Source organism: Chiloscyllium plagiosum, unplaced genomic scaffold, assembly GCF_037043375.1.
Source record: "Chiloscyllium plagiosum isolate Xiang-an unplaced genomic scaffold, Cpla_swu_hap1 HiC_scaffold_9, whole genome shotgun sequence".
In the NCBI taxonomy this organism is placed as follows: domain Eukaryota; kingdom Metazoa; phylum Chordata; class Chondrichthyes; order Orectolobiformes; family Hemiscylliidae; genus Chiloscyllium; species Chiloscyllium plagiosum.
The window spans coordinates 99,401,950-99,429,308 of record NW_028270147.1 but is presented as its reverse complement, the minus strand read 5'-3'; the positions used below and the strand labels follow the sequence as shown (position 1 = coordinate 99,429,308).

At 42.5% G+C, this 27,359-nt stretch overlaps 1 pseudogene; it reads right to left on the bottom strand.

The window, feature by feature from the left end:
• LOC148149211 (centrosome-associated protein 350-like) overlaps window positions 1–27,359 on the bottom strand; it is a 741,086-nt pseudogene that overhangs the window by 477,123 nt on the left and 236,604 nt on the right.

Below are 27,359 nucleotides of genomic sequence, written 5' to 3'. Positions count from 1 at the left end.
ATATTGTTCGGGAAACAACAACAATCCTGTCATTGGTCCCACCATCCTGTTGTTGGTACGACAGGGACACAATCCTTTATTCGAAACCCTCGGGACCAGCTGGTTTGCAGAATTCGGAATTCTTTAGTTTTCAGAGTAAGTGACAGTTTAACAGTAAAATTTTTAAAACTCTTACTGAACAGCAGACCCACCTGTGAAAACTATGAGCCCTGAGACAGAACTGACGCCTGCCAGTGCTGGGCCACACCCCCAGTGTGATGTGGGTCGAGTGGGTGTGGAGTGAACCCAAACAACCTTGTTAATTAGACAAAAAAAAAATTTACGACAAAAACTTCAGATTTCAGAGCTTTTCAGATTTCGGGATTTCAAATAAAGAATTGTCTACATGTATGTTCAAATGTGGGAATTTAACGAGCTCTGGAATCATTAATAAAACAATTGCATCAATGCTTCGAGACCAATAACACATCTCCAATTCTTGAAATGCAAATCCATCCCAAAACAGGTTCAAAATGAATACTTACAGGTTAGGGACAAAGATCTGGAGATAATACTTCCTCCTTATCATCAACACTGTCATTTCTTTCGGATGTCTCCAACTGGATAACAGACTTGTGTTCTTCCTTTGGATCCTTGGAAGGTGACCTGGGCCAGGATTCAACATCCAGTTTGAACTGTAATCCTTGATTAGTAAGCTGGATCTTCTCAGCTTGAGACTTCCATGATTTCTTCCAACTGTTCAATAGCGTCCTTCACAAAGGAAGATGGCAACATATCAACCAAAGAATTGGCCTTTGAATCACTGCTCTTCCGATCATCTCCTTTAAAGTCTTAGCTATCCTCACGATTGTCCTTGAGTTCCTTTCCTTTGATGTCCATGTGCTCCTCATGGATTTCCTCAGATTCAGGCTCAAGGAATGATACTTTAAATTGAGCCTTTTCCCTGTTGAGTAAATCCAACAGAGAAATTGAAGCGTTCCTGTGGATATTTAGTGAAAACTCCTCCCTTTGTGCACTGGAAGACACATTGGTACTGATATAGGTTTCTGTCTCTAGTACTGCCTTGGATGCTTTCTCTATGAACACATCAGTACGGTTAATGTTTTCTTCATTCTGGTCTTCACACAAGTTTGCCAATCGTTCCTCCTCACCAGACTTGGGCAAGCTCTCTTTTAAATTTTGGTCATCTCCAAAAGTTACCACTGCCTTGCTAGATTCATTAATACTGTGCAGTAAGTCAAAGGTACTTGGTTCAGAAAACGGATTACTTGCATTTTGATCATTCAAGCTGTTTTTAAATGAACTCAGCTTAAAGTCTTACTGAGCTCAAACTCTTCCGCCTGCTACTTCTTTTGAAAGCTCTGGCTTTTTTCCTTCATCACAACACATTTTGTAGTCTTGACCTAATTTATCCTCCACAAGTAGGTCCCTTTCATCTTCAGTTTCACCGATGCCATCCCCATAATGTTCAGGTCGAAGGGAAATCTTGTGGCGAGGAGCAAAGATGCCACATTTGTCCTTGCATGTGAAGTATTCAACTCCATCATATGTCCCATTCTGACTGCCTTCTGGCTTATCCAGCTCCACACCAGCCCAAAAGCCACTTGAAGCTAGTTCTGCCCTTGAAGCGAAGTGTCCCCAGTGGATGCTACTCACTAAAATTCTTGCACCAATTTGGGATTCAGGCAGCTCATCGGTTTCAGGCAACATGGCTGTTGGGGTGCGACATGGAGAGGGAGAATGTGATGGCATGGGAATCTGTTCCTCATTGCTAGCATCACTTTGCTCTTCTCAGTTGGTGATTTCAAGTCTACAAGTTGTTCTGAATGTACGCTACCACAGCTGGGAGAGTGTTTCTCACTCAGCCGCTCACTGATTTCATCATCCACACTGATACTTGGTGAAACACTTCGAGAAAGCTTCTCTCCTTCATTCATTCCCTCCTGCTTAAATGCACAGGACAGGAGAGCACTTGGGCCTCAGTGAGATTTTTGTCACTGGTGATTTTGATCCTTTGCGAAAGGGCTTCTGCAGATTCTGGGCCAGCTTTGCAACTCCCACCGTGTAAACTTTTATTCATGTCTTCATTCCTCCTTCGCAATGACTCAAAATTTTCTGAGTAAGTTGCTTCCTTTCCTTGGGAAAGATACTCAAAGTTGAAACTTTATTGCTGGAACAGCACAGCAGGTCAGGCAGCATCCAGGGAACAGGAGATTCGACGTTTCGGGCACAGGCCCTTCTTCAGGAATGAGCAGAGAGTGGAAAGATACTCAAAACCTTGAAAATAAGAATCATTCTCTGATGGAGTTCTTTTCAATTCTCCAGAGTCAGATAGCGCAGATGCAATGGAGGTGCCCGACTTAACTGATCTGACAATCTTCACAGAACTGGCTGAATGATCACTTGCACTGTCCTCCTCATCAGGATAGCCGTCCTTGTGCAAGTAATATTCCTCATCCTTCAAGTCCTCAAATGTCTTTTCAACAAGCTAAGCTACTAAAGGCTGTTCTGTATCATCAGATAGGACTCTGTTTAGTGGAGTTAATTCCTTGATACGCTCAGGGACATTGATGTGCTGCAGTTTCTCAATGTCTAATTTCAGCAAGGGTTCAGACTGATCAGATTGCTGAGACAAGCCTAATACATCCTCGACATCAGAGTCTTATGATTAGCTAAGACACCCACAAGGACCCTCTATGCTTGTCTTTCAAAAGTAGCAAAGACTCTTTGCATTTATCTGATGAGCAGTCGGGGCCTCAGCTCAGCAAATGATCACACTCGAACAGCAAAGCACACCCATGGCACTGCACTGGTGCATCAGTCTGATTCACAAAGCACAGGTCTCTGAAGTGGGACATGAACTTACTTTACGTAATCTTGCAATGAAAGCGCTTGAGAATGCAATTTTTATACCTTTCGAAAAATGTGCATTCTTAATGAAAGAACAAGCCTTTTTGAAATATATGTTATTTAGATTCTTTAAAAACAAGGTTTAGTGATGGCACATAGTGGTCTGAACTAAATTTAAAAAATCCAGCGACAAGGGAGAACATGTTGAGCTGAAGCAGTTAGTGAAGAATTACAGAATTACAAAAAAACAGATACATCAGCTGTCTATTTATGTGAGTTTCCGGTTTGAATGCTGATAGTTTGCTGCTGAATAAACAAAGTCAATTTATTAAACTACTCGTAAACATTTTATGGAATTTTTCAATCCTGAACTAACTTAACACCATAGGTGTTGTAAAGAAACAAGCCCTATAGTTTGTGGTGTTACATACATATCCTGCTTTGTAATGGGGCCCAGTGATGCTTTGGATATTTCACTCAGTAAGAGATTTCCAGCTCTTTTCAGATCCAGTCCTGGAAACATGGGAAATAATTTATAAAGTTGGAATTTCGCAGCATAAAACACACAGCACATGCAGAATAATCAGCTCTGTAATTTCATAACGGATACATCCCGACACCACCTTCCTGGACATGGTGACAAAGATGTCGCATCCATAATTATACAATCATAGAATTTTACAGTACAGAATGAGGCCATTCAACCCATTGTTCCATCCCGGCTACCCAAAGAGCTACCTAGATAGTCCCACTGTCCAGACTTATCTCTGTAGCCGTCTAACTTAATCACTTTCAATGAGCAACATTCCCCTATTTCTGTCTAACCTTTAGTACAGTCTGCAATAGGTAAAACTGGCAACTGAACAGTGATAACCCCAGGCAGAATCACAAAATTGTTGCACGATTTTATTTCCACTGGATCGTCATAAATTGCATTTAGAGTCATGGGGATGCACAGCACAGAAACAGACCCTCCAGTCCAATTCGTCCATGCCGACCAGATATCCCAACCCAAACTAGTCCCACCTGCCAATACCTGGCCCATATCCCTCCTATTCATATACCCATCCAGATGCCTTTTAAATGTTGCAATTGTACCAGCCTCCACCACTTCCTCTGGCAGCTTATTCCATACACGTACCACCCTCTGAGTGAAAACATTCCCCCTTAGATCTCCTTTATATCTTTTCCCTCTCACCCTAAACCTATGCCCTCTAGTTCTGGACTCCTCCACCCCACAGAAAAGACTTTGCCCCTCATGATTTTGTAAACCTCTAGAAGGTCACGCCTCAGCCTTCGACACTCCAGGGAAAACAGCCCTAACCTGTTTATCCTGTTTAACCCCTCTCTGTCGCTCAAATCCTCCAACCCTGGCAACGTCGTTGTAAATCTTTTCTAAACCCATTCAAGTTTCACAACATCTTTCCGATAGGAAGGAGACCAGAATTGCACACAATACGACTCAGTTATGAGTCATACTTTAAATTACACAACCAGCTTTCTGTACATCTGTCTTATAGGAGTTACAATAATGAAAAGACAGCCAGCTGTCATAAAAGTCTTCGAGAAAAGCAAAATAATTCTCACTCCAATCATGATAGAATTGAAAAAAATAAGCACATTACTGATCTGATGATACAACAGTTAAATGCAAAAGTGCTAAATAAAAGCTACCATGCGACATTTATAAAAGCATAGCAATTTTTATTTTCCCCATATGCATGCATTGATATCAGTGCATTAATGTCAAGGAATTACATGGTTCATACTGCCCAAACCAGGAGCTTATAAATTTTAAATGAATCACTGTTACCAACATCTGAAGGAGAATATAACTGTAGCGTCTTAGCACAAACTGATGGAAGGTGATTGAAAATGGTACTGGGTTTGGTACAGACGGTATAAAAAGAAAGGAGTCAGCATCAAGTTGCATGCATGGCACTCACTCCGACATTCCAAGGTGACACCAGCAATTGACAACATGGCATGCAGGTTCGCCTGACACTGAAGGTGACCACAGAACAGTACTCAACATATATGCAACTGGTTTGCCAAGCTGGAGCAAGACATTCTTCAGACAATACTGGTAATGGAGATCTGGACCCCCAGTGGAGTTGGGGGGGGTCTCTCTATTCCGTGATCGGTGGAAAAGCACTCACAATTGGTCTGGTTCTTTAACATTTCATTCTTTATTTTTCATACAGCCAGGCACAGATCGTCCACAAACACAGAGGTTATACACTTCCATGTTCCTCAGAGGAGCTGCACATATGGCTTAAAACAGACATTTGCAAAGTTTGTAGCTCAGGTTGAGGTTTAGGGTGTAGGTTTGCTCGCTGAGCTGTAGGTTTGATATCCAGACGTTTCATTACCTGGCTAGGTAACATCATCAGTGGTGACCTCCAAACAAAGCTGTATCAGAACATGATTCCAACGAGCCACACTGCAGCACAGACAAACTTCGGAAAACAGAGGAGAATCACCTATACAACGTATTCAAGAAGAACGGATACTCAAAAAATACAGTGCGCAGATTCCTCAAGAACAAGCCACGACAAGCAGACCAAACACAGCCAGAAACCCTAACCACCTTACCATACATCAAAGAAGTTTCAGAAATGACAGCCAGACTACTAAGACCCCTCGGAATCCTCGTAGCACACAAACCCACCAACACTCTCAAACAAAAACTAACAAACTTAAAAGACCCAGAACAACACATGGACAAAACCAACGTCATCTACAAAATTCCATGCAAGGACTGCCACAAACACTACAGAGGACAAACAGGAAGAAAGTTAGCCACCAGGATACACGAACACCAGCTAGCCACAAAAAGACACGACCCTCTCTCCCTCGTAGCCCGACACACGGTTGAAAAAAAACACCATTTTGACTGGGACAACACATCTATCCTGGGACAGGATAAGCAAAGATATGCCAGAGAATTCCTAGAGGCCTGGCACTCCAACCACAACGCTATAAACAAACACTTGGATCTAGATGCCATCTATTAACCCGTCAGAAAACGAACAGGAAATGACATCACCACAAACCCCAGGAACCCCATACAGGAGAAAGATATAAATAGAAAGCAGGAGACAACAGCTTTGCTTCACTTGTAGGTCGTCACTGATGATGTTTCCAAGCCAGGTAATGAAACGTCTGGATATCAAACCTACAGCTCAGCGAGCAAACCTACACCCCTTAAAACAGACATTTTTATACTTCTCTTAAAGAAAGGTATAGGCCATTATCGTATAGTACATTCAGACAATTACCAACTAACTTATGAAACAATCTTAACTGACAGCTACTCGGTCCAATGATATTTACTGGGAACCAACTTTGTTTTCCAACACTTAAGCCACTCTAACCTCTGCCATCTGCACTTGAAGGTCAGTTAGGGTGGCCAGTAATGTCTCATTTAGTCTAGTTATTTCTATGCTCTAAAGGAAGCATTGTCTGCTAATCTCTGTTGAGGCAGACTGTGATTAGTCAATTATGCAGCTCTAACAGCATTAAAAGCTATTTTATGCAGCTTTTAACAGAATTGTCAATTTGCAGCCTAGAAGCCATTTTTTCATATTATTTGCATTGAGAAGCCATTTTGTTCCCACTTAAGTTAGTAACAGCATGGGTTAAATGGTTGTTCCTGACAACAACTAGTTGCCTCAGCCTGTATTCAGGTTTCAGATCCTCAGGAGATAGAGATAGGGAAGTGGGAAGCAAAACAAAGGTCACATTTCATGTACAAAAGGGGATTGAATATGAACGGGCAGTGATCTTGTCCATTTCATTGTTTGAAAAATTACAGCATGGGGGTCGGATCACAATATATGTGGCAGTTCTCCATTCCAACAATACTCAATACTTTGGAGAAATCTTTCACCCACTAGACTGCTTTAAGGCACATCTCAAAAACTCACCCAATAGAACTGATTATATTCTGTATGAACATATAATATTCTGCAGCAGCAAGTGTACAGGTTTTATGTCAAATGCAACCTTCAGCCATCATTTCCTCTTTAAAAATGATTCATTCTCTTTCTTTTTCATATACAGAATAAACAGATTGACTTCATTACAAATGCATCTTTTTTTAAAAAATGTTAAACTCCAGATAGTTCTGGCCATGAAATATTTCATCTCAAAAGATTGATTGAGCATGGGGGTCAAAAGGCAAGGGGTCATAGAGTCAGTTATACAATTGACCCAACTCACCCGCACAAACCAGATACCTCAACTGATCTAGTCCCAGTTTGCCAGCATTTGGTCCATATCCTTCTCAACCTTTCCTGTTCATGTACCCATCCCGATGCTTTCACAAAATTAAAATTGAACCCCTCTCCACCACTCTGTATGCAGCACCCTCTGCCTGAAAAAGTTGCCTCTCAGGCCCTTTTTAAATCTTCACTTCTCACCTTAAACCTTTGCCCTCTAGTTTATGACTCCCTTGCCCTGGGAAACAAATCTTGGCTATTCATCCTATCCATACCCCTCATGATTTTACAAACCTCTGCAAAAACCCTTCAGCCTCCAATGCTCTGGGGAAAAGTACTTCAGCCTATTCAGCCTCTCCCTGTAAGTCAGTCCCAGCAACATCCTTGTAAATCTTTACTGCACTCTCTCAAGTTTAACATCCTTCTTATAGAAAGGCGATCAGAAGTGTATGCAGTATTCCAGACGAGGCCTCACCAATGTCCTGTACAGCTGCAACGCAATGCCTCAACCACTACATCAATGTTCTGACCATTGAAGGCAAGCATGCCAAATGCCTTCTTCACCACCCTTTCTACCAGCAACTCCTCTTTCAAGAAACTATGCACCTGCATCCCAAGGTCTCTTTGTTCAGCAACACTCCCCAGGGCCCGACCATTAACTGTATAAACTAGTGACCGGATGGAGAACTTTGAAAACGAGATTTGATAGAGAAGTTTAAAAATGAAGACCATAAGACATAGGAGTGGAAGTAAGGCCATTCGACCCATCGAGTCCACTCCACCAGTCAATCATGGCTGATGGGCATTTCAACTTCACTTACCGGCTCTCTCCTCGTAGCCCCTAATTCCTTGCGAGATCAAGTATTTATCAATCTCTGCCTTGAAGACATTTAACATTCCGGCCTCCGTGGCAATGAATTCCACAGGCCAACCACTCTCTGGCTGACAAAATGTTTCCTCATTTCCGTTCTAAATTGACCCCCTCTAATTCTAAGGCTGTGCCCATGGGTCCTAGTCTCCCTGCCTAATGGACACAACTTCCCAGCGTCCACCCTTTCTAAGCCATGCATTATCTTCTAAGTTTCTTGTCGATCTCCCTTCAACCTTCTAAACTCTCATGAATACAATCCCAGGATCCTCAGATATTCATCTTATGTTCAGCCTACTATTCCAGGGATCATACGTGTGAATCTCTGCTGGACACACTCCAGTGCCAGTATGTCCTTCCTGATGTGTGGGGCCCAAAATAGGTCTCAGTGTTCGAAGTGAGGCTTATCTCGAGCTTTATAAAGTCTCAGTAGCACATCACTGCTTTAATATTCCAACCTTCTTGAGATAAATGACAACATTACATTTGCTTTCTTCACCACGGCCTCAACCTGCAAGTCAATCTTTAGAGAATCCTGGACTAGCACTCCCAGATCCCTTTGTACTTTGGCTTTATGAATTTTCTCACCGTTTAGAAAATAGCCCAGGCCTGTATTCTTTTTTCCAAAGTGCAAGGCCTCACATTTGCTCACATTGAATTTCATCAGCGATTTCCTGGACCACTCTCCTAAACTGTCTAAATCTTTCTGCAGTCTCCCCACCTCCTCAGAACATCCTGCCTGTCCACCTAACTTCTTATCATTGGTGAACTTCACCAGAAAGCCCCCAGTTCCCTTCATCCAGATCATTAATATATAAAGAGAACAGCTGCGGCCCCAACACTGAACCCTGCGGGATTCCACTTGTCATTCCGAAAAAGAATTTTTTATCCCAACTCTCTGCCTTCTTTCAGACGGCCAAGCCTCAATCTATGCCAGTAGCTCACCTCAAACACCATGGGCCATCACCTTACTCAGCAGGCTCCCATGAGGCACTTTACCAAAGGCCTTTTGGAAGTCTAGATAGATCACATCCACTGGGTTTCCCTGGTCTAACCTACTTGTTACCTCTTCAATGAATGCCCACAAGTTTTTCAGGCATGACCTTGCCTTACTAAATCCATGCTGGCTTGTTTTAATCAGACCCTGCACTTCCAAGAACTTACAAATCTCATCCTTAATGATGGATTCTAGAATTTTCCTACAACCGAGGTTAGGCGAAGCAACCTATAATTTTCATCTTTTGTCTTGATCCTTCCTTGAACTAGGGAGTTACAAAAGTGATTTTCCAATCATCTGGGACTTTCCCTGACTCCAGTGACAACCAATGCCTCTGCTATTTCCTCAGACACGTCTCTCAGAACACCTGGAATGGAGCCCATCTGGGCCAGGGGATTTATCAATTTTTACACCTGTTAGCTTTTCTCGCACTCTCTCTGTTGTAATGGATACCATACTCAACTCTGCCCCCAACTCTCCTTCACTGTTGGGGATATTACTCATGCCTTCCACTGTAAAGACTGATTAAGTTCTTCAGCTATTTCCTTATCTCCCATCACAAGCCTTCCTGTATCAATTTGAAATGGCCCAATTTCTACTTTTGCTTCTCGTTTGTTTCTTATGTATTGAAAATAATTTTTACTATCATTTCTAATATTACTGGTGAGCTGATTTGATCCTCTCCTTCTTTATTTCTGTCTTTGTTTGTTTTCACAGTCTTCCCAATCTTCTGATTTCCCAGTTCTCTTGGTCACTTTATAGGCTTACTCACTCTCTTTGATAGATTTCCTGACTTCCTTTGTCAGCCATGGCTGTCTATTGCCCCCGCCACCCCCCTCCCCCCACCCCCGTATAATCTTCCTTTGTTTTGGGCTGAACCTTTGTGTCCTCAATTACACCCAGAAACTCCTGCCATTGTTGCTCTACTGTCTTCCCCACTAGGCTCTGCTTCCAGTCGATTTGCATCAGTTCCTCTCTCATACCCCTGTAATTACCTTCATTTAACTTTGACACCATTACATCCAATTTTGCCTTCTCTCTTTCAAATTGCAGACTGAACTCGACTATATTATGATCGCTGCCTCCTAAGTGCTCCCTTAGTTTAAGATCTTTTACAACATCTGGCTCATTACATAGCACTAAGTCCAAAATAGCCTGCTGTCTTGTAGGCTCCATCACAAGCCGTTCCAAAAAGCCATCCTGTAAGCATTCCATGAATTCCCTTTCTTTGGATCCACTGGCAACATTATTCACCCAGTCCTTTGCATATTGAAGCTCCCCATGATCATTGTGACCTTGCCTTTCTGACATGCCCTATCTATTTCCTGGTACATCTGTGCCCCAAGTCCTGAACACTGCTGGGAGGTCTGTACATAACGCCCATTATGGTTTTTTTGCCTTTGTGGTTCCTCAACTCCACCCACACAGAATCCACATCATCTGACCCTATGTCATTCAGTGCCATAGATTTAATTTCATTCTGAACTAAAAAGGCCACTCTGCCCTCTCTCTCTCTCGAAGTTGTAAATCCTTGGATGTTTAACTGCCAGTCCTGAACCCCCTGCAACCACCTCTCTGTGATGCCTACCACATCATAATCATTCATCATGATTTGTGCTGTTAATTCATCTACTTTGTTATGAATACAACGAGCATTCAAGTAAAGTGCCTTAATGCTAGTTTTCTTATCCTCATGATTTCCAACATCTCTACTAATATGTTCGAAGTCATCCTTCTTTTTTGCTTCAATTCTAGTCTGCCTTGAACTTAAACCCTGCACACATGCTAACCCGCTGCTTATCTTTCTACTTGACTCCATACTCCCTGTTGCTTTCCCTTTCCCCAGACTCATAAGTTTAAAGTCCTAGTGACCACTCGATTTATCCTTTTCACCAGAACACTGGTTCCAGATCGGTTCAGGTGGAGACTGTCTCATCGGTACAGATCGCCCAGGTTCCAAAAACTGATACCAATGTCCCATGAAATGGAATCCCTCGTTCCCACACCAATCTCCTAGCCACGTGTTTACTTCCCTAACTTGCTTATCCCTATGACAATTAGCACGTGGCTCGGGCAGTAATCCAGAGATTATGACCCTCGAGGACCTGTTCTTCAATTTCCTTCCTAGTGTCTGATATTCCCCACACAGGCCCACATGCCTAGCCTTGTCTATGCTGTTAGTGCCAACATGGATCACAACAACTGGATCTTCTCCCTCCTGCTCCAATATCCGTTCAAGCTAATCGGAGATGTCTGGCACCCTGGCACCGGGCAGGCAACACACCATGTGGGACTCCCAATCCAGTTTACAAAGGATACTATCTGTCCGCTAATTACAGAATCCCCTGTAACAACTACTTGTCTTTTTACTCCCCTTCTTGAATGGCCTTCTGCACCATGTTGCAGTGGTCAGCTGGCTTATCCTGCCCACAGCCCTTTTCCTCACCCATACAGGAAGCAAAAATTGCATATCTGTTTGACAAGGTCAAGGGCTGAAGCTCCTCCATTCCTGAACTCCGAATTCCCCTTCCTGCCTCATTTACAGTCACACCCTGTTGTTCCTGATCACTAACTGAATTTGAATTACTTAATCTACCAGGTGTGACTGCCTCCTGAAACAAAGCAGGTAACTCTCCCCCTCCCGGATGTGCCGCAGCGTTTGAAGCTCAGATTCCAGATCATTAATTCTGATCCGGAGTTCTTTTAGCAAACAACATTTGCTGCAGATATGGTCACTGCCCTTCACAATGGGATCAGCCAGCTCCCACACCATACAGCTACAGCACATCACCTGTCCAGCCATCTCTACTTATTTAATTCATTTATATAAATTTATGAATTAAATAATTTCTAGTACTTCTCTATGGTCTTATTCAACTAACTAACTAATAGCCAACTTTTAATCAATCACACGAAACACAAGAAATATCAATTGAAACACCTTACCTTAGCAACACACGGGAGGCCATTTTTTTGGTTAGAGGAGGGGGCGGGGGTGACACTACACGTGTAGCATCTTGGGATTCAGCTACTGCCCAACTATATACCCACCAGTCCGCTGTGCCTTGCTGTGCCCTCTCCCTCTGCTGCTCCTTTAAAAGCCTCACTTACCCAGCAGTCTCGTGTCCATTCCTGCTCAGTGTTTGCTCTGCCAAGGTAAGTTTTTATATTGGAGGAGAAAGTGAGGACTGCAGATGCTGGAGATCAGAGCAAAAATGTGTTGCTGGAAAAGCGCAGCAGGTCAGGCAGCATCCAAGGAACAGGAGAATCGACGTTTCGGGCATAAGCCCTTCCTGAAGATCTGCCTGGAAATGTAGGTGTGGGAAATAGTACAGTTCAGACTGAAGACACATCAGAGTCGAGTTATAAAGACAAAACAAAGGAAATGAACAGTTCCAAATTTGCTCTGTGAATGAAAAGCTGATTTACACATGCCCATTCTCAGTCCCTGGCAAAGTGCAATACTTCACAAACTGTGCACAAAGTGAAGTCAGGCTAGACAATGAGCAGCTTGATGTTGACTTTAGACCGTGGTAAAAAGTTCACATTGCAGTGTTGCAAGTCTGAGTTACTGGAAGGAGTCATCCAGTGTACACTTCAATGTCAGTGCCACAGTAAAATAGAAGTTGCATTGTTGTAATAGTAAAGAACTTGGTCTGCGTGTTGGACAATACTTTGAAACCAATGCTCAAGTCATCCACCTTAACCTCAAATTGCCAAAATCAACTTGCAAATATACATCACATTTCACACTTGTACCATGTTGTTCCCAACCTTTGAAGTATATTCACTATTATAATATCGTCAAAAAGCTGCAACAAACTTTCACACAGCACGTTCCCACAAATTAGAGAAATGGTTCAGAGACTTGGAATACTGTGGTGTATAACTCACCTCCTGAATCCCCATAGCAAATCCACCGAGTACAAAGCACAAGTCAGGAGTCTGATGGAATACGCCCCACTTGTCTGGATGAGTGCAGCTCCAGTAACACACAATAAGCTCCCCACATCCAAGACAAAGCAGCCCACTTGATTGGCACCACATTTGCAAGCAGCCAGGCCCTCCACCACCCTCCACTCAGTAGCAGCAGTGTGTACAATCTACAAGATGCATTGCAGAAATTCAAAGATCTTTAGCCAGATCCTCCCAAATCTATGACCATTTAGATTTAGAAGGACAAGAACAGCAGATACACAGGACTGTCACTTGCAAAAGCCCCTACAAGCCACGCACCAGTCTGATTTAGAAAAATATCACTGGTTCTTCAGGATTGCTGTATCAAATCCCTGGAATACCCCCTTTAGGGCATTGTGAGTCTACCTACAGCACATGGACTGCAGTGGTTACAAAAGATAGCTCACCAGGTTCTCAAAATCAACTAGGATCAGTCAATAAAGGCTGGCCAGCTGGCGATGCCCAGACCCTAGGAGTCATTTAGAAAATGTTCATTGAGGAGTTTAGAATTAAAATGGAGTTCCTTGGTGCTCAATGAGCTTTGAGTAATTTTTTTTGTTCATTCCTGGAATGTGTGTGTTAATATAAATGTGGGCTAGCATTTATTGCCCCTTCCTAGTTGTCCTTGAGAAAATGGTAGATGGAAGTGGGTACTGCAGTTGCTGGAGATCAGAGTCAAGATTACAGTGGTGCTGGCGTTGCACAGCAGGTCAGGCAGCATCCGAGGGTGAAAGGCTTTTGCCCGAAACGTTGATTTTTCCTGCTCTTTAGATGCTGCCTGACCTGCTGTGCTACACCAGCACCACTCTAATCTTGACAAGATGGTGCTAACCAAGACCCACAATCTCATTAGGGAAGAACTTGAAAAAAGCAGTGGCAGAATTCCAAGTCAGGATAGTGGCCACTGTTTACAAATTGAGTCACTCACTTACACAATCTACGTATTTTAGCTCCAGGTAAAAACATGGCCTGCAGATGGTGGAAACCAGAGTCTAGATTAGAGCGGTGCTGGAAAAGCACAGCAGGTCAGGCAGCATCCGAGGCTCCAACTAGCAGTGCATTTGCAACATTATTACTGACAAGTAGGACAAAAGGATTACATGGAATTATTACCTTCACTTCATTTAAATTCCTCGCTCGTTTGAAGAAAGCAGAGCTAATTCGGCTTGGCTTCATCCATGGGGCTTGGCTGGCACTGGGGTCTTCAGAAAACATCTCAGTGAGAATTTCTCTCGTCATGTTAAATACAAGCTGGAAGAAGTAAAAGGGTAACGGAGAAAAAATTACATTAGATACGCCCTCCCCCCCAAAAAAAGCTTGTTAGATCGCTACATGGAAAACAAAAAGGAATACTGTTCAAAATATATAAAGTAGCAACTGTTTGCTCCACGATCTGAACCAAGGATAAATTTAGAATATCATTGATTGCAGGAGAGAAGGCAAAAGAGAGATTCAAGAAGGGGTTTAATAGGATTGCAGAACGACCAAGGGTAGGTGCAGATGTATTCGACAAGCTTACTAATATAATACTAAGGAAGGCACCACAACATAAAATGAGGCAAATCTTTGAAACAAAATGAATGACATCTGTGGGACATGCTGTAAATAGAAAGCAAACAATCATGGCTCCAATTATTACCTCCTAAAAGTTGACCAGAGGATTGTCAGGCAGCTAACTCCTCGATCAAAATAAGAAAAACAGGAATTTCTCAAACAGTTAATTTTGCTTCATTTGTTGGTAAATTAAGAGTTGAAAATATGGAGATAAATACAAGCACTTCAAGAGACAGTAGCTAATCAGGAGCAATTAGCATGAATTTCTAATTAGCAGGTTGTGAACTATCAAATAATTTGACAAGGATGTATTAATAAAAGAGCAGAATAGTCCGAAAAAAGTGTACATGGTTTACGTGGATTTTCAGAAATTATTTCAAGAAGTTGCCTCTGAGGAGACCAATGGCAAAACTCAAAAGCACCTCAAATGAAGGGGAGCACAGTCAAATGGACAGAGGTGGTTGGGAAAATGCAAGGTTCAGGGTAAAGTAAAGATTTCACACTAGAAAGGTGTGGAGAATGGAAGGGGCCCACAGGAGCCCATGCTCAGATTGCCCTTAATTGTTATAGTAATAAACACAATCTTGACTTGGGAATTTAAGAGAAGGAAACTAAACGATTCCAACTTGGGTTGAAGGGACAGAGATGGAATTGCCTTGCAATGACAGATACAGAAGAATATTTACCGGAAGATGGAATTGAATTTGAGAGTGAGATGAAGGTAATACATTGAGTGGATAAGAAAAGGAATTACACCTGAAATGGTAAGATCCTAATCAGATCAGAGAAAAAGGCCACAAAGTATTCAAACATACAGGCCATCTAAAGTGATAGATATGGCCATTAAAAAAAAACTGACACTTCCAACTGCACACAAATGATTTAAGCCATTAAGTTGCATAAGATCTTAGAATATTTTGGTCAATTTTGGGAACCTCAACACAGCACAAATTCAGACTGAAAAGTGCAACTTTTAAGGCTTTCTTCATCTGAAAATTATGGAGTGACCCGTGGACGATCAAGATTCTGGAGAGTTTTAAGAAGATGATTAATAATTATATGTTGTATTATCAACCAATGGAAAGACAGATGATACAGAAGAATTAAAAAAAATGAGTGACTGGAAGAGACACCATATATTATTAAATAGAAACAGAAACTATAGATTCTCAGAGTTGGCAAAGTGGTGACAGATGGGATTTAGTGAATAACAGGATGAGGAGGAGGTTGATGATGATAAATTAACAATGGGAGAGTACAAACAGTGGAGGAGAAAGGGGCTTTGGACTTTTAGGGAAGGGGCAAAATGGGAAATTGAATTCAAAGCTGTCATCAGCATCGAGATAATGTTTTTAACATGCTCTGTTATACATATCATCAATCAGAGCTGCTGTGGAGCACTATTAACCCACAGCTTTCTTGCTTAATTGAGAAAAAACAATTTTGTGTTCAAACGCAAAAGCTGAAGCTCACCTCACAATAAAACTCTTTTGCTCACACTCTCTACATCTTTCCATTTATTATTCTCAAGATAGTCTGGGGGTATTCGTAGATCTCCTGGATCGTGGCCAAGTTCCTTCAACTTCCTCAGCCACTGCATGAACCATCTTCTCAACCTCTAAAGCATTAGAAGCTACAGAAAAGTAAGGTTCCCTTTGGATTTTCAGAGGCACATCCTTTGGAGACGGGGCCTCCTGTACTGGCTGCTGCACTTTGCTACAGCGCAGCCCAAAGTCCTCATCAAATGAATTTTGGTCATCTACCAGGTCATCGAGTGCCTAATGACTCAATTCCAACTCTGCCAGGCGTTTGGCCAATTCTTCCTGCCCACTTGTGCCAAACACTAGGCTACCCTGTTGCAAAGTACACAGACTATTGGTCTGTGTACTTTGGCCTCAGGCGACTGACTGTGTGGAGTTTGCACGTTCTCCCCGTGTCTGCGTGGGTTTCCTCCGGGTGCTCCGGTTTCTTCCCACAGTCCAAAGATGTGCAGGTCAGGTGAATTGGCCATGCTAAATTGCCCGTAGTGTTAGGTAAGGGGTAAATGTAGGGGTATGGGTGGGTTGCGCTTCGGCAGGTCGGTGTGGACATGTTGGCCCGAAGGGCCTGTTTCCACACTGTAATGTAATCTAATCTAATCTAATCTAAAAATAGTTGACTTGATCAAGGTGGTGGAAAAAATCATCTTTCCAAAGTTGCAAAGTATCCCAAGTGGTCTTCCTGAGCTTTAAAAATACATTTGTTATGAAAAGAACACATCACACCGAGCAATATTTCATGTGGCTGACAAAGGGAGAGATCCCACTGCTGACTATCATGGAGCGTGGAGGATGGGGAGAATACAGCTTTTGAACAGTTTTGGGTCAGATACATTGTGATGAAACCAGTGAATATTCTTCAAACTATGCAATCACAAGAAATATGGCTTGTTACGAGTTACCATGGAGAAAGTAATGTCCATTTTAGGAAATTTAACAATTTAACAGTCTTTTTGTAAAGGGTCCTTAGTAAAGGGGAACACTCAGGGTAATTTCTGAAAATGAGACCTGCAAAAAGTGCCTGAAAAAAGTAGAGTTGTATTTTGACATATTGTCACAGAAACAATGACAATCCTGTAAGTATGTTAAAATATGGGAATTGAAGAAGCTCTGGAATTATTGATAAAACAATTGCATCAATGCTTCGAGACCAATAACACATCTCCAATTCTTGAAATTCAAATCCATCCCAAAACAGGTTCAAAATTAATACTTGCAGGTCGAGGACAATGATCTGGAGATAATACCTCCTCCTTATCATCATCACTGTCAGCTCTTTCAGAAGTCTCCAATTGGAGAACAGTCTTGTGTTCCTCCTCTCGATCCTTGGACGGCGACCTGGGCCAGGATTCAACATCCAATTTGAACTGTAATCCTTGATTAGTAAGTTGGATCTTCTCAGCTCGAGACTTTGTGATTTCATGCAATTGTTCAACAGTGTCCTTGACAAAGGGAGATAGCTCAGGTGCACAATCCTTTATCTGAAATGCTCGGAACCAGCTGGTTCTCGGAATTTAGAACTCTTCAAATTTCAGAATAAGTGACAGTTTGATGGTGAAATGATTAAATATGATACCGGAGGAGCACACTCACTCTGTAAAATGGGGCGATGAAACAGAATTGTGGTTTGCCAGTGCTGCTACCCCCCACCCACCACTACGTCACATCTGAGTGATATGCCAAACAACCATGTTAATGAGGAAATAACTTCACAAAAACAACTTCGGACTTGAGTTTTCGGATTTCGGGATTCAGGTTAAAGGATTGTCTACCTATATCATATCAACCAAAGAATTGGCTTTTGAGTCACTGCTCTTCAGGTCATCTCTGTTAAAGTCTTCCCTATCCTCACAATTGTCCTTGGGTTCCTCTCCTTTAATGTCCACGTGCTCCTAATGAATTTCCTCAGATTCAGGCTCGAGGAATGGTACTTTAAATTGAACCTCAAGTTGGTCCTTTTCCCTGTTCAGTAAATCCAACAGAGGAGTTGAAGAGATCTCATGGATATTGAGTGAAAACCCCTCCCATTGTGCACTGGAAGAACACACAGACACATTGGTATTGATTTTGGTTTCTGTCTCCAGTACTGCCTTGGATGCCTTCTCTGTGAACACATCATTCCAGTTCATGTTTCTTCATTCTGGTCTTCACTCAAGTTTGCCAACCGTTCCTCCTCACCAGACTTGGACAAGCTCTCTTTTCAATTTTGGTCATCTCCAAAAGTTTCCACTGCCTTGCTAGATTCATTAATAACGTGCAGCAAGTCAAACTTACTTGGTTCAGAAAACTGATTACTTGCATTTTGATCATTCAAGTTGTTTTTAATGGACGGAGCTTAAAGTCTACTTGCCCTCCAGGATTATTACTTCGACCAAACTCTTCCGCCTGCAGTTCTGCTAATTCTTTTGAAAGCTCTGGCTCAACCTCCATCACATGTCCCATTATTATGGCCTTCTGGCGTATCCAGCCCCGCACCAGCCCAAAAGCCATTGGCAAAGCTAGTCCTGCCCTTGAAGCGAAGTGTCCCTGGTTGGATGCTACTAACTAAAATTCTTGCACCAATTTGGAATTCAGGCAGCTCATCGGTTTCAGGCAACATGGCTGTTTGAGTGTGACATGAACAGAGACAGTGTGATGGCGTGGGAGTCTGTTCCTCATTGCTGGCATCACTTCACTCTTCTCAGTTGGTGATTTCAAGTTTACAAGTTGTTCTGAATTACGCTACCATAGCTGGGAGAGTATTTCTCACCTAGTCGCTCACTGATTTCATCATCCACAATGATACTTGGTGAAACACTTCGAGAAAGCTTCTTCCCTTCATTCATTCCCTCCTGCTGAAATGCTCAGGACAGGAGAGCACTTGGGCCTCAGTGTGATTTTTGTCACTGGTGATTTTGATCAGATCGCTGGCGGGGGGGGGGGGGTTCTGTTCCGTGATTGGTCAATAAGCACTCACATTCTGTCTGGTTCTTTAAGACTTCATTCTTTATTTTTCATATGGCCGGGCACAGATCGCCCAGAAACACAGAGGTTATACACTTCCGTGTTCCTCAGAGGAGCTGCACGCATGGCTTAAAACAAAGATATTTTTATACTTTTCTTAAAGGTACAAGCCATTATCGCGTAGTACCAATCAAGTTACGAAATAATCTTAACTGACAGCAACTTGGTGCAATGATATTTCCTGGGAACCAACTTTATTTTCCAACACTTAAGCCACTCTTATCTCACTAACCGAATCTTTGCACCAGCACTTGAAGGTCAGTTAGATTGGCCAGTAATATATCATCTAGTCTAGTTATTTCTATGCTGTAAAGGAAGCATTGTCTGCTAATCTCTGTTGAGGCAGACTGTGATTAGTCAATTATGCAGCTCGAACAGCGTTAAATGCCATTTTATGCAGCTTTTAGCAGAACTGTCAATTTGCAGCCTAGAAGCCATTTTGTCATATTATTTGCATTAAGAAGCTATTTTGTTCCCATTTTAGTTCGTAAGAGCATGTGGGAAGTGGTTGTTCCTGACAACAACTGGTTACCTCAGTCTGCATTCAGGATTCAGATCCTCAGTAGATAGAGATAGGGAAGTGGGAAGCAAAACAAAGGTCACATTTCATGTACAAAAGGGGATTGAATATGAATGGGCAATGATTTAATTGTTTGAAAACTTACAGCATGGGGGTCGGATCACAGTGTATGTGGCAGTTCTCTATTCCAACAATACTCAATACTTCGTAGAAATCTTTCACCCACTAGACTGCTTTAAGGCACATCTCAAAAACTTACCCAGTAGAATTATATTCTGTATGAACATATAATATTCTGCAGCAGCAAATGTACAACCTTCAGCCATCATTTCCTCTTTAAAAATAATGATCCATTCTTTCTTTTTCACATACAGAGTAAACAGATTGACTTCATTACAAATGCATTTTTTCAAAAAAAGACATTAAACTCCAGATAGCTCTGACCATGAAATATTTTATCTCAAAAGGTTGATTCAGCATTGACGTCAAAATGCATGATGTCACAGAGTCAGTTACACAACAGACCCAGCTCATCCGCACCAACCAGATATCCCAACGTGATCTAGTCCCAGTTTGCCAGCATTTGGCCCAAATCCTTCTCAACCCTTCCTATTCATGTACCCATCCCAATGCCTTTTAAAAGGTACAAGTTGTAATTGTACCCCTCTCCACCACTCTGGCAGCTCATTCCATGTGTGCAGCTCCTTCTGCCTGAAAAGTTATCCGTCAGGCCCTTTTTAAATCTTTCCCTCTCACCTTAAACCTATGACCTCTATTTCCTGCCCTAGGAAAAAATCTTGGCTACTCAACCTATCCATACCCCTCATGATTTCATAAACCTCTACAAAAAACCCTTCAGCCTCCAATGCTCCATGGGAAAATACTTCAGCCTATTCAGCCTCTCCCTGCAGCTCAGTCCCGGCAACATCCTTGTAAATCTTTTCTGCACTCTCTCAGATTTAACATCCTTCCTACAGAAAAGTGATCAGAACTGTATGCAGTATTCCAGACGAGGCCTCACTAATGTTCTGTACAGCTGCAACATAACACTTCAACCACTACAGTCAATGTTCTGACCAATGAAGGCAAGCACGCCAAATACCTTCTTCACCACCCTCTCTACCTGCAACTCCACTTTCAAGGAACTATGCACCTGCATCCCGAGGTCTCTTTATTCAGCAACACACCCAGGGCCCGACCATTAACTGTATAAACTAGTGACTGGATAGAGAACTTTAAAAATGAGATTTGATAGAGAAGTTTAAAAATGAAGACCATAAGACAGAGGAGTGGAAGTAAGGCCATTTGGCCCATTGAGTCCACTCCGCCATTTAATCATGGCTGATGGGCATTTCAACTCCACTTACCCACACTCTCTCCGTAGCCCTTAATTCCTTGTGGGATCAAGAATTTATCAATCTCTGCCTTGAAGACACCCAACATCCCAGCCTCCACTGTGCTCCATGGCAATGAATTCTGGCTGAAGAAATGTCTCCTCATTTCCATTCTAAATTGACGCCCTCTCATTCTAAGGCTGTGCACACGGGCCCTAGTTTCCCTGCCTAACGGGAACAACTTCCTAGCTTCCACCCTTTCTAAGCCATGCGTTATCTTGTAAGTTTCTATTAGATCTCCCCTCAACCTTCTAAACTCTAATGAATTCAATACCAGGCTCCTCAGCCGTTCATCATATGTTATGCCTACCATTCCAGGGATCATCCGTGAGTCTCTGCTGGGCACACACTTGTGCCAGTATGTCCTTCCTGAGGTGTGGGGCACAAAATTGGACACAGCATTCTAAATGGGGCCTAACTAGAGCTTTATCAAGTCTCAGAAGCACATCAATGCTTTTATATTCCAACCCTCTTGAGATAAATGACATTACATTTGCTTTCTTAACCACGGACTCAATCTATAAGTCAACCTTGAGAGAATCCTGGACTAGCACTCCCAGATCTCTTTGTACTTTGGCTTAAGGAATTTTCTCACCGTTTAGAAAATAGCCCATACCTGTATTCTTTTTTTCAAAGGCCTTGCATTTGCTCACGTTGAATTTCATCAGCCATTTCCTGGACCACCCTCCAAAACGGTCTAAATCTTTCTGCAGCCTCCCCACCTCCTCAGAACATCCTGCCTGTCCACCTAACTACTTATCATCGGTGAACTTTACCAGAAAGCCCCCAGCTCCCTTCATCCAGATCATTAATATATAAAGTGAACAGCTGCGGCCCCAACACGGAATCCTGCGGGACACCACTTGTCACCAGCTGCCATTCCGAAAAAGAACCTTTTATCCCAACTCTCTGCCTTCTTTCAGACTGCCAATCCTCAATCCATGCCAGTAGCTCACCTCAAACACCATGGGCCCTCACCTTAGTCAGCAGCCTCCCATGATGCACCTTACCAAAGGCCTTTTGGAAGTCGAGATGGATAACATACACTGGGTTTCCCTGGTCTAACCTACTTGTTACGTCTTCAAAGAATTCGAACAGGTTTGTCAGGTACGATCTCCCCTTACTAAATCAATGTGGACTCGTTCTAATCTGACCCTGCACTTCCAAGGATTTAGAAACATCATCCTTAACAACATATTCGAGAATTTTATTGACAACCGAGGTTAGGCTAATCGGCCTATAAGTTTCCATTTTTTGCCTTGATCCTTCTTGGACAAGGGGGTTACAACAGCGATTTTCCAATCATCTGGGACTTTCCCTGACTCGACTGATTTTTGAAAGATCACAACAAACGCCTTCTCTATTTCCTTAGCCACTTCCCTCAGAACTCTAGGATGTAGCCCATCGGGCCAGGAGATTTATCAATTTTTAGACCTTTTAGCTTTTCTAGCACTTTCTCTTTTGTAATGGCAACCATACTAAACTCTGCTCCCTGATTTTCCTTAATTGTTGGTATATTACTCATGTCTTCCACTGTGAAGACTGACACAAAGTACTTATTAAGTTCTTCAGCTATTAACTCCCATCTCGAGCCTTCCTGCATCAATTTGGAACAGCTCAATTTCTACTTTTGCCACTCATCTGTTTCTTATGTATTGAAAGCAACTTTCACTAACATTTCTAATTTTACTGGTGAGCTTACCTTCATATTTGATCCTCTCCTTCCTTATTTCTCTCTTTGTTATCCTCTGTTTGTTTTTGTAGTCTTCCCAATCTTCTGATTTCCCAGTCTTCCCGGCCACTTCATAGGCTCTCTCTTTTTCTTTGATACATTTCCTGACTTCCTTTGTCAGCCATGGCTCTCTAAATCCACCTCCCCCCATCCGGAAACACCCAGAAACTCCTGCCATTGTTGCTCTCCTGTCTTGCCCACTAGGCTCTGCTTCCAGTTGATTTTCCTCAGTTCCTCTCTCATGCCCCTGTAATTACCTTTATTTAACTGTAACACCATTATATCCGATTTTGCCTTCTCTCTTTCAAACTGCAGCCTGAACTCTACCATATTATGATTGCTGCCTCCTAAGTGTTCCCTGACTTTAAGATTTTTTATGAAGTCTGGCTCATTACATAAAACTAAGTCCAGAATAGCCTGCTCCCTCGAGGGCTCCATCACAAGCTGTTCCAAAAAGACATCCTGTAAAGCATTCCATGAATACCCTTTGTTTGGATCAACCGGCAACATTATTCAACTAGGTCATTTGCATATTCAAGTACCCCATGGTCACCTTGACCTTGCCATTCTGACATGCCCTATCTATTTTCTGGTACATCTTGTGCCCTTGGTCCTGACCACTGCTGTGAGGTCAGTACGTAACTCCCATTCTGTTTTTTTTGCCTTTGTGGTTCTTCGACTCCACATCATCTGATCCTATGTCATTCAGTGCCATGGATTTAATTTCATTCTGAACTAATAAGGCAACCCTGCACCCTCTGCCCACCTCCCTCTCTTTTCGATAAGTTGTAAATCCTTGGATGTTTAACTGCCAGTCCTAAACCCCCTGCAACCATGTCTCTGTGATGCCTACCACATCATCATCAATCATGATGATTTGTGCTGTTAATTCATCTACTTTGTTACAAATACTATGAGCATTCAGGTAAAGTGCCTTAATGCTAATTTTCTTACACTCATGATTTCCAACATCTCTCGTAATATGTCCAAAGTTATCCTTCGTTTTTGCTTCATTCCTGGTCTGCCTTGAACTGAAACCCTGCACACATGCTAACCTGTTGCTTATCGTTCTGCTTGACTCCATACTCCCTGTTGCTTTCCCTTTCCCCAGACTAATAAGTTTAAAGTCCGAGTGACAACCCTATTTATCCTTTTCACCAGAACAGTGGTTCCAAATCGGTTCAGGTGGAGACTGTCTCATCGGTACAGGTGGAGACTGTCTCATCGGTACAGATCACCCCTGTTCCAAAACTGATCGCCCAATGTCCTATGAAGTGGAATCCCTCGTTCCCACACCAATCTCCTAGCCACGTGCTTACTTCCCTGACTTGCTTACCCCTATGACAATTAGCACGTGGCTCGGGCAGTAATCCAGAGATTATGACCCTCAAGGACCTGTTCTTCAATTTCCTTCCTAGTGCTTGATACTCCCCGCACAGGCCCACCTGCCTAGCCTTGCCTATGCTGTTAGTGCCAACATGGATCACAACAACTGGATCTTCTCCCTCCTGCTCCAATATCCTTTCAAGCCGGTTGGAGATGTCCTGCATCCTGGCACCAGTCCAGCTACACACCATGTGGGACTCCCAATCCCGCTCGTAAAAGATACTATCTGTCCCCCTAATGATAGAATCCCCTTTTGCTCCCACTCTTGAGTGGCCTTCTGAACCATGGTGTCATGGTCAGCTGGCTCATCCTGTCCACAGCGCTTTTCCTCATCCATACAGGGAGCAAAAATCGCACACCTGTTGGACAAGGTCAAGGGCTGAGGCTCCTCCACTCCTGAACTCAGAATCCCCCTTCCTGCCTCACTTACAGTCACACCCTGTTGTTCCTGATCACTAACTGAATTTGAATTACTTAATCTACCAGGTGTGACTGCCTCCTGAACCACTGCGTCCAGGTAACTCTCCCCCTCCCGGATGTGCCGCAGTGTTTGAAGCTCAGATTCCAGATCATCAATTCTGATCCAGAGCTCTTTGAGCAACCAACACTTGCTGCAGATATGGTCACAGCCCTTCACAATGTGATCAGCCAGCTCCTACAACATACAGCTACAGTACATCACCTGCCTAGCCATCTCTACTTATTTAATTCATTTATACAAATTTATAAGTTAAATATTATTCAACTAACCAACTAATAATGAACTTTTAATCAATCACACGATACACAAGAAATATCAATTGAAACGCCTTACCTTAGCAACACACGAGAGTCCTTTTCTTTGGTTAGAGAAGAGGGCGGGGGGAGACACGACACGTGTAGTATATCAGGATTCAGCTGCTGCCCAAATATATACCCAACAGTCCTCTGCGCCTCGCTGTGGCCTATCACTCTGCTGCACCTTCAAAAGCCTCACTTATCAAGCAGTCTCATGTCCGTTCCTGCTCAGTGTTCGCTCCACCAAGCTAAGTTTTTATATTTTAAAGTTATCATCCTATCGGGTCTCTGGTCCTCATTGTCGCTCCTCCCACTCCAACTGCCACCCATAAAATGAAGAACACTGATCCCCCGAGGTAAGTTTGTATATTTTAAAGTTAACTTCCTGTCAGGCCTCTGGTCCTCGCTGAAGGTGCTTGAGCTGCATGGAGGGAAAAATGTTTTCACTTGTGAGGCTGACCTGAACAGAAAGTTCACATTAACGAATCCAATCAGAAATTCAAAACAAGATATTCTTCCCTGAGAAGAGTGACAACATGGAACTTGCTTATGCTAGGAATGCTTCAGTTGAATGGCACAAATATGTTTAAGGGGAAATTACATAAGTACCTCAGGGAGAAATATACAAAAGGATGCACTGATGGGATGAGACAAAGTGGGAGTAGAGTCGCATGGAGACTAAATAACCACAATAGCCTGTTGGGCCAAAAGGCACGTTTCCCTGCTGTAAAGTATCTGGAAAAGTTCTGGTCTCCTTCACTCAAGAACCATTTAATCACCAACTAATTTGGACAGAAGGGGTCCCACTGGGGTATGAAAGAGAAATACAAGAGACATCCCTTCATTAGGTTACACAATTAACATCCCTTACTGAAAGTACCTCTGCAGAGAGCACGGTTTAATCTTCAGCTTCTCAGTATCAGTGGAGTACAGATTTGAATTTGCTGTTTGGTTGAGCTTGAGCTGCCAACATCAAGATATTTACTGGGTTCAGCTTGGGTCTTCGTCATAAACTCATCATAGGACTGAAAGAAACATGGAGAGAAAGTAAAATCAAACATTGGGATTTAAAGAAGTACACATGACACTACTTTGCCAACTGCACTGAAATCAATGTACTTCTGAATTTTTAAATAAGTTTTCTGGCAACTAAGGAATAGCAGGACTTGATTTTCAGCAAACTACTCCAGTGAGGACTCAAGTTTTCAATTCAATCAGAAAGTTGAAGCATTTTCTGGATGTATGCAGGAGAGCCAGACAGGTAAGCCAAAAACAGATAAAGCATTTGCAATTTGAAATAATAGAAAATTCAGATGTAGGATGCAGTGTTCATAGTCGTGATGTAATGGTACAATATAATACTGAACAGTTGCTAAACTGAAGCACTTACCAAAATATTGTCCACCTGATCACGTTTTCTCCTGCCAAATGTCTTCATCTTCTGCCAGCCTGTCTTCTGATATTGCTCTTGGTTGAATCCAAACAACTTCATAACTTCATTAGAAATGAAGATCTGGGGATAGAAGCACAGGAGAAATGGCAACTAATGCACATACCCTAAATACACAGACAAACAACCTCCAATCCATTATCCTTCCCGCAAACTGCTCAATGAAGACTTTGATGCTTGGACCTTCTGATTCTTCTCCCATTCTGAATGATGTAAAATTGGATGAAACTCAAAGCATGTTCCATTAAACAAAAATCACTAAATGCTTTAAAACTTAATTATAATTGAAGTGAATAACATCAGTGAGATCTGAAAGCATATACAACTTTAAGGTCGCATGCAATACTCCCAGATTGTGAGAAGGTTTGACATTATCCCTTGCCTAAAACTGAGACTGAGAAATGAGTAATTATTCACTTATCAATTCACTGCATTACGTGGTTCAGCACTTTGCCAACAAGTGCTGGCCTCTGCTCTGTCAAATTCCAAAAATGTTCTGCCTTTAATAGACTGTAGGCAGACAACTGAAGATCAGCACTGTGGGAGGTCTCACAATAAATATTGGGGATGACGTGGATTCATACAGTGATCCCAGCAGCTCAGGAAGGTCAAATCGTTCTCAGTTTAACAGATGAGTTCATCAAAGCTATATGATCTAACCACTGACCACTGCCTCACATGGCTCCAGGCAGGAAGTGTTTGATAGGTTTCTCAGCTAACACCGTCAAAGGCAAGTAACATGCCCAGAAATGTTGGTGTGGGAAATAGTGCAGATCAGACTGAAGACACATTACAGTCGAGTTATAAAGACAAAGCAAAGGAAATGAATAGTCTCAAATTTGCTCTGTGAATGAAAAGCTGATTTACACGTGCCCATTCTCAGTCCCTGGCAAAGTGCAACGCTTCACAAACTGTGCTCAAAGGGAAGTCAGGCTAGACAATGAGCAGCTTGATGTTGACTTTAGACCGTGGTAAAAAGTTCACATTGCAGTGTTTCAAGTCTGAGTTACTGGAAGGAGTCATCCAGTGTACACTTCAATGTCAGTGCCACAGTAAAGTACAAGTTGCATTGTTGCAATAGTAAAGAACTTGGTCTTCGTGCTGGACAAT